General features: G+C 42.5%; 1 pseudogene; it reads right to left on the reverse strand.

The window, feature by feature from the left end:
* Nucleotides 1-841: 841 nt before the first annotated feature.
* The window catches only part of LOC109888829 (DNA topoisomerase 1-like), a 34286-nt pseudogene continuing 21845 nt past the window's right edge, over nt 842-13282 (reverse strand).

Genomic DNA, 13282 nt, shown 5'->3' on the forward strand with positions numbered 1-13282 from the left:
CCATCACAATCAGACCCTAACACCATGTCCCGCCTGATATCTCACTACATCCACATGTGGATGTTGGCCTACTCTATAATTGGGATGATAATAATAATTTTCCTAGGACTCCTTATTCAAATGCGTATAAAAGGACATGTTCACCCTACTTTCTATAGGATCATCTTGGTTTACCATATAACAATGGTAAAAAAATATATAGATATATTTTAAGTGCCAACAGCATTAAAACAATTTAACTTGAAAAACATTATGTGAAGAAAGAGTTCTGTAGTTATTTATACGGGCAGGTAAATAAAGCCTGATAGAGCAGAGGATTAAACCTGCCTCCTAGTCTTTACATTTAGGTAGAACTAGAGGGTAGAGGCTGACTTAGAATGTAAAGTCATGTCAATAGCGCAGCCAAACTTATCCCTCTGAGATTTGTTATATTTTGTCCAGAAGCACCTCCATGTTCTTACACCTATGAGGGCAAAACTGTGAGAAATTATGTACAATATTAATAACAGGATAATAATATATGAATTTCAATTGCATGTGAAGACATTGAGGTGTCAGTGTTTGATGCACATAGTGTCATATTTCAGACCTGTGTGCGCCCTCACCAGGCAATGCTGATTCATGGGTCCAGGTAAGTTGAGTTTGAAGGTTCCCAGGGGAATCTGCTTGTTCTCCTGTCTGGGGCCTGAACCTCTATCTTCATAAGCTTCTTCTCACAACGCTGCACAGCCTTCTTACGCTCCACCACCCTAAACACACACAGAAAGGAGTGTTCAGTCAGGATATTGTCTTCCCTTTATGAGCAATAATATTCCGTCTGTCTGCTACCAGTAAGGGCCACTCATGCCTGCAGCTTGCCGTCTGAGCTGTGAGCTTTGACCTCCTTGGACAGCATCAGCTTACTCTTGGCCAGTGCCGACTGCTCACTCCTGCCGACAGTATGGAAGTGTTAAATGAAGAGAGAAGACAGACTGCAGTAAATGTTGAGCTAAAATAGGACATGACAACGTATCAACACTTTTTGTCTCTGTATCAAATATCTGTTGGTCCCTTCACCTTGGACTGGAGGTTGGCCTTAGACTGACCAAAGGTCTTTGGCGGCGCCTGCTGGTGGTTACACAGAACTGCAACCGCTCGGTTAGCTCTGTTGTAGGAGAGCAGCTTCTCTGCCAGGTTCTGTCACTGTGGAGCAACATGGTAATAAAGGAATATGAATGGTGTTAATACAGATATGTAAACAATAACTGACTAAGATCAAATCAAATTGTATTAGTCATGCACTGAATACAACCGGTGTAGATCTTTCAGTGAAATGCTTACTTACGAGCCCCTAACCAACAATGCAGTTAAGAAAATATATGGATAAGAATAATAAATAAAGTGTAACAAGTAATTAAAGAGCAGCAGTAAAATAACACTAGCGAGACTATAAAGGGGGGTACCGGTACAGAGTCAATGTGCGGGGGCACTGGTTAGTTGAGGTAATATGTACATGTAGGTAGAGTTATTAAAGTGACTATGCAAAGATGACAACAGAGAGTAGCAGCGGTGTAAAAGAGGGTGGGGGGGGGGGGTGTTCAGGAGTCTTATGGCTTGGGGGTAGAAGTCTTATGGCTTGGGGGTAGAAGCTGTTTAGAAGCCTCTTGGACCTAGACTTGGCGCTCCGGTACCGCTTGTCGTGCGGTAGCAGAGAGAACAGTCTATGACTAGGGTCTCTAGTCTTTGACAATTTGACCTTGACCGGTAATACATGAGCTCACTGGTCATTACGAGATCGAGTGGATGGTTTTAATTCAGGCCATATATACAAAGCAGGAGGCAGGAAGCCCTCTTGTCCTTTGTTGTTACCTCAAATATGTAAGGGGGTGAACTAATGTTTGACCAGACCACCAGGGAGCACTCTTCTGTACCTCTACCGACCCTCCCCCGGCCCATCTCCTCCCCCATCCAGATCATCTGCACGTGCACGTGCACCTGCTTGCCTTTTGAGCACATGCACACATATGATTGAATTGCAGGTTGCTATCCACACTGTAAACAGATTTAATCTCAGTGGCAATCCAGCGAGTGCCACCTCTATCCACAGAAACATCCCACTATGAGGATGGAGGGAGAGGGATACTGGGCCCCAGCAACACAGAGGGCTAACACGCTGAGACGAAATCGGCGAGCATACTGACTGAACACAGCACATGCTGGGACTGAGAATCACAAGTGTTCTATAGGAATGAATGACTGCTAACATTAAGAGACAGGATATCAGACACAGATCCATAGTGGGATCTTCCAGGAGTTCTAAACAAAGCATTTTCATTCACAGACGTTTGAATAGGTTGAGGGACATGTGGTAAAATAATGGTATAAAACAGGTGCACCTGTAAGGATGGCATGTAAATGTATATGTGGTGTTTGGGGGACATACTGTTGGACAGCTGTCGGAGCTGCTCCTGCACGGTGATGGATACCTTAGCAGTCAGGCCGGGCAGCAGGGAGGGATGACAGCCACGTATTCAACAAGCCCACCTGGAAGGAGGAGAGGCAAATACACGTACGTGTGACACGAGGACTGGAACGAGACAGGTGTGAAAAGGTATGTCCTGAAACACTAGATGGCAGTATAATCCTGAGGTTTTTGATCTGCAGTCAACAAAAAATGAAAAGAGAAAATACTGCCATCATCATTAAAAGTAAGGAGCAGATTAAAAAAGGCCATCTTATTACTTTCCGCTGACTTAAATGCAATTCTAAAAGTATCAGTGTAGGTCTAATCTGCCAAAGACAAGAATTACATTTCCATTAACTGCACCACCACACAGCAAGGACTCTCCTCTCCAATAACAAGCTATGCTTGGAGGTTAAGAGCAGGGGTCTACAGCTGTAATGACACATACCCCAACATAATTGCATGGGCGTCACATAGGCGTGTATAGATAATTAATTAACCAAAGCAATCCCAGTGAGATCCTACACTACAGTGTTGTGGAGGAAGAGTAAAGGTGATGCTGGTATAATGAAAATCTAAAATCTCATCAGACAGACCTGGGACAATCAGGACACACCCTCATACAGAGAGGCTGCTGGGTGGTGAGAAAGACCTTCCTTCCCTTCAACTCCTTACCCCCTCCGTTCCACACCCACTAGGGGAGCCCATTAATCCCAGGATATATCTGCATGCTTTATGAATCTCTGGCCATGTCCCCATACTTGCATTCTAAATAGGCATTTTATGTATGCGGAAATATAAAGTTTTATAGTATGTGATATTTCGAGAATGCTGTAAATGCCAGGATGTTATATTAATTTCAGCTTGTCATTTAGTAGAATTCGGCTGCACCCTTCTTAGGAAGAGAATAGTCTTTCCAGACTCACGTTTGTTTGACAACAGAAGATAATCAGCTGTAGCCAAATGAACGAATGGCGTGAATCAACGCAATTGTGCATTAGATGGCGCATTCTCAGGATGGGTGAGCCCATATTTTTAGAGTAGGCCAACTTTTAGAATTTACAATGTTGTTCTAGACATTCAGTTAGCCTACATAGCATTGTTTAAATATGTTTAAATATTCCCCATGTAATGTTAATGGGAGCTAAGATGGCTGCCATAGAATGTTGTAGTGTCATGTAAATGCTGGTGTGGGTAGCCAAAGACCTGAATTTTCGCGTCATATGACGATAGCACCGGTTCCAATCCAAGGGCCAATGCCCTTTTAGCAAACTCCAGGCGGTGCTATGGTCAGATGACATGAAAACAGAGCTCTTTGGCCATGCACACCAATGGTGGGTTTGGTCATTGAAAGAATAATGCATATGCAAAAAATACCTCATCCCTACTGTAAAATATGATGTTGGATCTTCGATGTTATGGGGCTAATTTTTCTTCCAGTGGTCCTGGGGCCCCCTGTTAAGGTCAACAGCATCATGAATTTTACCAAGTATTAGAACATTTTAGCCAAAACTTTGTTGCAAGTTAATCATCCAGCAAGACAATAACCCCAAGCACACATGCAATTCCACAAAGAAATGGTTAATTGACCACAAAATCAACATTTTGCAATGGCCAGCTCAGTCTCTCTGGACTTCAATAGGGCAGTCCGTATGCGTAGATGAAGGATATCAAGGATCTGGAAAGCTTCTGTATGGAGGAATGGTCTAAGATCCCTCCCAATGTGTTTTCCAATCTCTTTTTTTTAAGGGTTAGTGTCCTTATCCTCACAAGGGGAGGGTGCTGGAGCTACGAAAACAAGGGATCCAATCATTTTGACCCCTTTTTTTTCCAGATTTGTTGTGTTAAAGGCCCAGTGCAGTCAACTTGATTTTCTTGTGTTTTACATATATTTCCACAAGATGAGGGCAGAATAATACTGTGAAATTGTGAAAATTATTTATGATGCCCTTTTAGTGGAAGAGCTGTTTGAAAAGACCGCCTGACATTTCAGCCGTTTTGGTGGGATGGAGTTTTGGCCTGCCTGGTGACATCACCAGGTGGTAAATTAGTTAAAAGACCAATAAAAAAGAGAGTTGCAGACCTCTCTGCCAATTTACAGCTAATTTGCAGTTTTCCCCTCTCCACTCAGACCATTTGTTGCTTGAGATAATGCTCTTTTACTAAGAAGCTATTTTTGTTCCTTTTTACCATTTTAATTAAAAGAATAACAGTAAGGTACTTAATTGTTACCAATAAATCATTTTATATTGACATAAAAAACACCTGCATTGGAACTTTAAATAAAATTGTATTAGTATCAAATATTACAATTGTAAAAATGTAGATAAAACATAGCTCAGTATTTGCATTATTTATTTCATAAGGTATTTTTTTCTCATCTTTATCAAAGGATCCAATAATTCTGGACCCATCTGTACCTCAGCCTGGCCTGATGGTCAGCTACTGTCACAAGGGTTTGAGAAGTTGGTGGTGTGATGCTAAGAGAATCTCCACATTACACACTGAATAAATAATGTTTGAACAAACCATGTTTGAACAAACCATTCTGATCGTACTCACTCAAGTAGCAACGGTGAGTCAGACATGTACTGTACTGCTGTTACTTTGTATAGGCTACTGTATATGCACACTGACAGTCACTGACATACTCACACAGACCCTTGTACTGTCCACAACAGGTGGATAAATAAGGTCTCAAGCCCGGCCCAGCTAAACATGGCAGAGGGAAAGCATTCATTAGAGCTTGCACCAATTTCCTCCTGTGGCTGGTGCTTAGACCCTCTCCCAACTTCTGACTTGGCCTTTCAAAGTGTTAATCAGCCCGACTCGGAGCAGCGATTAACATTCCCCCCTCCAACATGCCCCTCCATTTCCTGATGTGCCATAGGTCACGAAGGAGACATCCCCTTCTCTGTCCGTCAACTCCTCCGCCTCTCGCCTCTCAGGAGTGGATCACAAGCATGTAATTTCGCACCAATCATAGCAATAACCTGCCTCACTGCCTGGCGACACCGCCTTACTTCTGCCTCAGGGAGGGGTGAAAGGACAGAGGATTTATGTATAATCCACCCACCCCTCGATCCGCCTCTTAACCTTCCCTCTCTCCCTATCAGGCACAGGATAGGCTGGGAACATCAGGCTAGAGTAGACTGAGGCTACAGGCAAAAACATAGATGGATGGAGATGGTTCTCTGAGGCTAGATTCACACCTGTGGCTGTTATGGTCACTCACTGGGCTTTACTGTATCTTTAAGCTACAGACATCTACAGCACAGCAACACAGACAACATGCTGTGAGGGATGTTTGTTTACATGTTGAGATAAACAAGCCAGACTGGTTCCCGTGTGACTCATGTTGAGGCGATCAAACAGGTCATCTCCAGGCTCCTTATTCTCCATGAACACCTGAATAAACCAAATAAGGTCAAGAAAGAGAGACAGGTTTTAAATCCTACCCTGTCCTAGACCTCCAGACCTCCAGGCCCAGACACACAGATGCTCACATCTAGTCTACACACTGACCATGATAGGAGAGCCCAGGGCTGTCTAACCTGCTCCTTCAGCTCACAGGGGAGACAGAGAGTGATGGAGGAAAAAAGATCTGCATCAATTATATTTTCCAAGAAGTCCTGTTTTCTTCCTGCTCTAAATAAACCAGCTAAAATATGCAAGGAACTAATTAAATGGTAACAGATGTGTTGCTTTTTAAAACAGACCGATTTGAATGACAATTTATCCTTGAGCCAATACTAAATAACTAAATAGGGAAATAAGAGACTTTGATGAATGTGTGAGGATTTAGAAAGATTTATTCCAGACTCAGTGTCTGGAGTGGCGCAACAGAGAGCTGACAGCTGATTGATCAACCAATGTGTTGGAGTCATCAGGAAGGACCTGAAAATATGGCAACAATCTGCACTCATCACAGGCTGTTTATGCATGAACAGATGTCTAAGACACAGCAGTATGCTGGTTCAACATTCAAAATGCTGTTTAGATGATACGCAAAGTGACCGGACACAGACATACACTTCACAATGCAGATGCTGGCAAGTGTAGATTGGTAAATAGATAATCATGTAATCTGGCTATCCAACACTTTGCATTGCAATTCATCACTCTCTCCATGGAGCTGGAGTGAGAAATCATTCTATTCAATCTGACATTTACCAGCGATCCCTTTCCCTCAGAATAAACAAACAAAAATATTCCGGACACTAACACTAATTCATTGTAACTAATGTGTTGCTTTTAAATACTCATTTCAATAATTACACCTTCTGTCAGAAACCAAAAAACGTTGGCTGTCAGAGGCATTGTTTCCTATTCCTCTTGGAGATAGCATGGCTGAATCCTGACACCCCCCAGCTAATGTTGTTTAGCCTCATTTTCACACTGACAGACAGCTGCTTGGCAGAACAGAATGAAATCAGGCGAAAATCGCCCTTCATTTTGTTTTTTGTGTCAGAATTACTTTGACTGACAGATTCAATATTGGGCCTGATGGGATAATCAATTAAAGTGTGAATAGACAATTGTTTGGATACATTTTTCCTTCCTCAGTAGTTTATCTTGAACATCTAAAGCGGTCATTTGGGTTTAAGTGTTGGCATATTCCTCAATTGAAAAGAGGAATTACTGCAACATTTTGTTATGAAGAACAACCCTAGAAGTGAAACTCCTTTTGCATAATCCCCATCAAATTGATCTGTCAATTATTTCTCTAAAAATGATTATTAAACTACTAACTTTCATTTGAACTCTTGACTTTAGAAGTTTGAAGTGAGCCTGTTCCAACAGAAGCAAACACTAGTGGTTAAATCAGAGAAATGTAAATGCTGGCAGCGACACAAATTAAATCTAAAATGATGCCATCCAGGCATGTCTCTCTCCCCGGGGCTCTCTCCCTGTCTTCCACCCCAGGGCAGACAGCTCAGTCTGAGGGTGCTGCTGGCCTTGGCTGATTCTGAAATGGCAGTGCCTGGCCAAAACTAGTGTATATAAGGAAAGGGAATAGAGTGCCATTTCAGACGCATCCTTTGTAACAGCTAGTGGTGCGGAGGCTGTTGGCTACTTACCCTCGGTGATGGGAACCTTATTGTAGTAGCAGATAAAGTCTTTACCCAGGAAGTCAAACTCCACCACACTGTCCTTGTCCTCCAGCGTGTCGTGGAGGATGATGTGCTCCACCCTCAAGGAGAAGCAGCCCACCGTGTCAGCCGTCTCGTCCTTCTTCTTCTCGTTACCTGCTCTCAGCTGGAGGAAACAGCAGCAGGGGGAGGACAGGGGATATGGTCTGGCAGAATGGGGTGATTTTCTCTTCGATGTGGTCTAATACCCATCAACCTGTGTATGGCAGAGGAGTGTCCCTGGCGGGTCCCCATCTGTATGAACTTGAAGGTCCTGCTGGCAGATCGCATCCACACAGCTCTTCAACACAGAGCCTAAGAAACACTATGGTCACATCATTGTCTTTACATGGTCTCTCCAAACCCATGTTTCATTACATGGGTGTGGAGAGCTTCCAGGCAGTGCTTTCTTATTCCATTCAGAAGCCTTGCATTTGCTACAACCGAGGGCCAATATTCAATCATAACCCTTTCAGTATTTCATGAGATTGTGGTTAAAACAATGTATTCATAGTTATGTGTTTAGTAGTTCACTTCTTCCACAAGTGTCTAGCCTGAAGGCTGAAGAAATTTGGCTTGGCCACTAAGATCCTCACAAACTTTTACAGATTCACAATTGAGAGCATCCTGTTAGGCTGTATCACCTCTGGTACGGCAACTGCATCGCCCGCAACCGCAGGGTGTGGTCTGTCCAACGCATCACCTGGGGCACACTACCTTCCCTCCAGGACACCTACAGCACCCGATGTCACAGGAAGGCCAAACATATCATCAAGGACATCAACCACCCGAGCCACGGCCTGTTCATTCCGCTACCATACAGGTGCATCAAAGCTGGGACCGAGAGACTGAAAAATAGCTTCTATCTCAAGGCCATTGTTAAATAGCCACCACTAGCTGGCTACCACCCGGTTATTCAACCCTGCACCTTAGATGCTGCTGCCCCATATACATAGACATGGAATTACTGTTGACTTTAATAATGGAACACTACTCACTTTAATAATGTTTACATACTGTTTTACTCATTTTATATGTATATACTGTATTCTATTTTACTGTATTTTAGTCAATGCCACTCTGACATGGCTCACCCTAATATTTATATATTTCTTAGTTCCATTATTTGACTTTTAGATTTGTGTGTATTGTTATGAACTGTTAGATACTACTGCACTATTTGAGCTAAGAACACAAGCATTTCGCTACACCCGCAATAACATCTACTAAATATGTGTTTGTGACCAATAACATTTGATTTGATTTGTTAAATGTCTAGTGGAGAGAGGCAGTCAGAAAGGGTGACATTATGTTTGCATAGTAGAGTAGCGCTAGCCAGCGGCTGCTTAATTAGCTATCCCAACACAATCTCACTGTTGCCAAGGCCACATCGTCATGGCGACAAACTGTGGAATAACTTAACCTTCAAAATAAAGAAGGTTAAGAGAGAAGGAGATGTGAGAGTACCAGGAGGCTGGGAGCTCAGGAACTAGCTATGTTGATTTTAATGGCCACAAACACACAATGGAGAGAGAGAAGGATGAGGAAGCTGGGCGATGAATAACCAGAGAATCACAGAAACTAGTACTGGTTCATTTCCTTCTCTGTCTGTCCAATGGCAGAATGCTGTAACACCACAGAATTTCTAAACACAGAGACCCAACATCACAAGACTTAGCGGGAACATTTTCGATTCAGACTCGGCAGACCAGAACGGAGTTTGAGTCAATGAGAGAAGTGAAAGATTCTTCCTTAGTTGTTAATTTTCTCAAAAGGTATAAAGGTACAACCTAGATTTGAGCCACTGTCTTAAGTATCTGAACATGTTATAACTCCAACCTCATGAAAGTGACAAACTGACACTTTTTCGTTTTCAGCAGTGCCTTTGATTTGACGGCCTGCACAGGCGCAGTTATGCACGAGACAACTGTTAGACCCGATGACACTTTTCTGCGCATGAGCTTAGCTAGCCAATGTCTCCATGACATCGCCTACAAGCGTGATCGGGGATTTCTATTGGTGAAGCAGTTTCTAAATATCTTCATACTAAACCATCTTTGCTAACACCCGGTGTCAGGAATCCTTCAGAAATGTTTAAGTAAAGTAGAGGAAAAAACTATGAAAATAGGAGTTGAATGGGTAGGATAGCGATGGAGGAGAGTGGACTGTGTATTCTACTGTAAACCTATGTTTAACCTTGTTGTTAATCTCTAAAAGACTCACCAAGGAGATGGAGCAGAGCAGACTATCACCACAGTGGAGATAGAAGGCTGGATACTGAGTGGCTTTACATGTTCTGTACACACCATGGTCAAAGTCCAGTTCATCTACCTCTAATCTCTCAGTAGCAGCAGCAGCAGTACCAGCAGCGCTATGTTTACCCAACCAGTCATAGTGCACGCTTCTCTCACTAAGCAGTGGCGGGGAGATGGCAATATGAATCACAGGCACACCATACATGCCCATATGCATGCAAAACACCTCTGATTCATCACGTCATACAAACCACGTAACACGACAAAGGTGACAAATTTCACCAAATCACATGTTCCTCTCACGCAACACAAAAGAAAATAGCTTCTAAACTCGCCGATACTGACGTGCTCCCCACAGACTGTTCAGAATATTCAAAGCTTCAGAAGTTCACAGTGCGACTTCTAGGCCTATTCAACAACTATTCAGAAGCACAGATCACACCCGCAACATAAACTCACATGGTTTCCTCTATTCAATATGTTGTGGTAAAATAGAATACAACTCCTACAACACACTCAACTGTTCTACGACAAAATAAAAGAAACACCTACAGATGCAGAACCCAACCATAATGGCCATGCAATGTTCAAAACAGAACCAACTTAAATAACTGAAGCAATTTTGAGATTGAATGTAATAATTTTCCTGACTGTATGAATGAATGTGTTTGAATGAATGGAGGGTCATGGGTCATGTCATGTTCAGGACAATAGGAGACTAACAACTACAGTAGCCTTGAGTTTCTGATTAAGCTTTTTTACCCATGAAAATGCCACAAGGCTGGGAACATTATGAAATGTAGGCTACTGCGTGGGAGGGGCTGGTCCAACTCAAGGTGTCACAAAAAATCGCACCCCCCTCCCCAATGTAAAAAATATTTTCACATGACCCTCCCCTTCTACTGTAAAATAATTGCACCCTCTCATAGACGTAACTCCAAATAATGTTTACGACCACAAATAACAATGACTTTAGCCACCCTGTGTTTATAAACGTGGATATCGACTTTGCCACGTCAGCATGCTTTTATGGCAGAGTCGATGCCACACAGGGCTACGGGACAGAAGGCTGAGGGTTTCCAGACCATCATGGACTAGCTCACTCCCCCTGCCCACTTCATTAGGGGCGGCAGGTATCCTCGAGGTTAGAGCGTTGGGCCTGTAACCAATACGCCACTGGTTTGAATCCCAGAGCTGACAAGGTGAAAAAAGCTGTCCCTGTGCCATTGAGCAAGTCACTTAAGTCCAATTGCCCCAGGGATGCTGGAAAATGGTGACCCTGGCCATGACCCCACTCTTCCGGATGTTTCAGGGGGGTTGGGATATGCTAGACAACTATAGGACTAAGCACCCCCCAAATTGTCAGTAGGCCTACACCACAATCAGAGCTGGCTGCAGACAACAATCAGTTTTTCATTCAGTTTTTCATCAAACATTTTGATGCAATATTTATAATTATTTAAAATATCTTAATTTAAAGATTCAATCATGGTCATTCTTACTGACAGTTGTGGCTGCTTTGCGTGAATTATTGTTGTCTCTACCTTCTTGCCCTTTGTGCTGTTTTCTGTGCCCAATAATGTTTGTACCACATTTTGTGCTGCTACCATGTTGTACTGCTGCTATGTTGTGTTGCTACCATGTTGTTGTCATGTTGTGTTGCTACCATGCTCTGTTGTCATGTGTTGCTGCCATGCTATGTTGTTGTCTTTATGTACTGTAGTGTTGTCTCTCTTGTCGGGATGTGTGTTTTGTCCTATATATATTTGTATATATATATTTATTAATCCCAGCCCCCGTCCCCGCAGGAGGCCTTTGCCTTTTGGTGGGCCGTCATTGTAAATAAGAACTTGTTCTTAACTGACTTGCCTTGTTAAATAAAGGTTAAATACAAATACAAATAAATATGAAATTAATTTTCCACCAACAAGTTTCTGTGCCAATGCACCACACAACCAATAAACAAAGCATACTGACTTCAGGTGCTTCAATATCATGGTTTGAGTTTTCAGCACCACAATAAATAGACCGTCAATCTCGACAAACAGAAAACACATTCCCTCCCTAACTTGAAGCCCTACCCAGTATCAAAGCATTGGCTTGACAATCTCCGAATGTCATTGAACTTTTAATTTTTTTGCAGAGGTCTCTTTCCATTCATCAAATGGCCGCTGATTACTTTATTTATCAATAGAAGAAAATTACATACACTACCGTACACAAAAAGTACACAACAGTTTGGGGTCACTTAGAAATGTCCTTGTTTTTGAAAGAAAAGCACATTATTTGTCCATTCAAATAATTGATCAGAAATACAGTGTAGACATTGTTAATGTTGTAAATGACTACTGGTGTTTGGAAACGACAGATTTTTAATGGAATATCTACATAGGCGTACAGAAGCCCATTGTCCGCAACCATCACTCCTGTGTTCCAATGGCACGTTGTGTTAGCAAATCCAAGTTTATCATTTTAAATGGCTAATTGAAAACCCTTTGGCAAATAGAATGGAACATTCAAATCACAGGGCTTTTGTGCGGTTATTCAAATGACATTTTCACCATAGCCTAGAGTAGAATGTTGTACTCACTTGAGAACGATAATGCAATTATTCATTGCATTGTGGTGTTGTAGGCTAGTCTAGGTAGGATAGGGGTATTGTCCCTAAACAAGATCAATAGGGGAGGTTTTTGAGCTGCGTGTCTCATGTCTTCAAATATCAAATCAAATTGTATTTGTCACATGCGCCAAATACAGCAGGTGTAGACCTTACAGTGAAATGCTTACTTATAAGCCCTCACCAACAATGCAGTAACCAAATGTAAAGAAAACAAGAACAAGAAATAAAAGTTACAAATAATTAAAGAGCAGCAGTAAAATAACAGCAGTGAGGCTATATACAGGGGGTACCGGTACAGAGTCAATGTGCAGAGTCGATGTGTGGGCGTTAGTTGAGGGTAATTGAGGTGATATGTACATTAAAGTGTTATTAAAATTATTAAAGTGACTATGCATAGATAATAACAGAGAGAAGCAAGGGGGGCAATGAGGGGGGGGGGGGCAATGCAAATAGTCTGGGTAGCCATTTGATTAGGTGTTCAGGAGTCTTATGGCTTGGAGGTAGAAGCTGTTTAGAAGCATCTTGGACCTAGACTTGATGCTCCGGTACCCATTACCATGCGATAGCAGAGTGAACAGTCTATGACTAGGGTGGATGGAGACTTTTGACCATTTTTAGGACCCATGCCAAATCTTTTTAGTCTCCTAAGTGGGAATAGGTTTTGTTGTGCCCACTTCACGACTGTCTTGGTATGCTTGGACCATGTTAAATTGTTGGTGATGTGGACACCAAGGAACTTGAAGCTCTCAACCTGCAGCCCGTCGATGAGAATGAGGGTGTGCTCGGTCCTCCTTTTTCTGTAGTCCACAATCATCTTGATCACGTTGAGGGA

This window comes from Oncorhynchus kisutch, linkage group LG4, assembly GCF_002021735.2.
Source record: "Oncorhynchus kisutch isolate 150728-3 linkage group LG4, Okis_V2, whole genome shotgun sequence".
Classification (NCBI taxonomy): domain Eukaryota; kingdom Metazoa; phylum Chordata; class Actinopteri; order Salmoniformes; family Salmonidae; genus Oncorhynchus; species Oncorhynchus kisutch.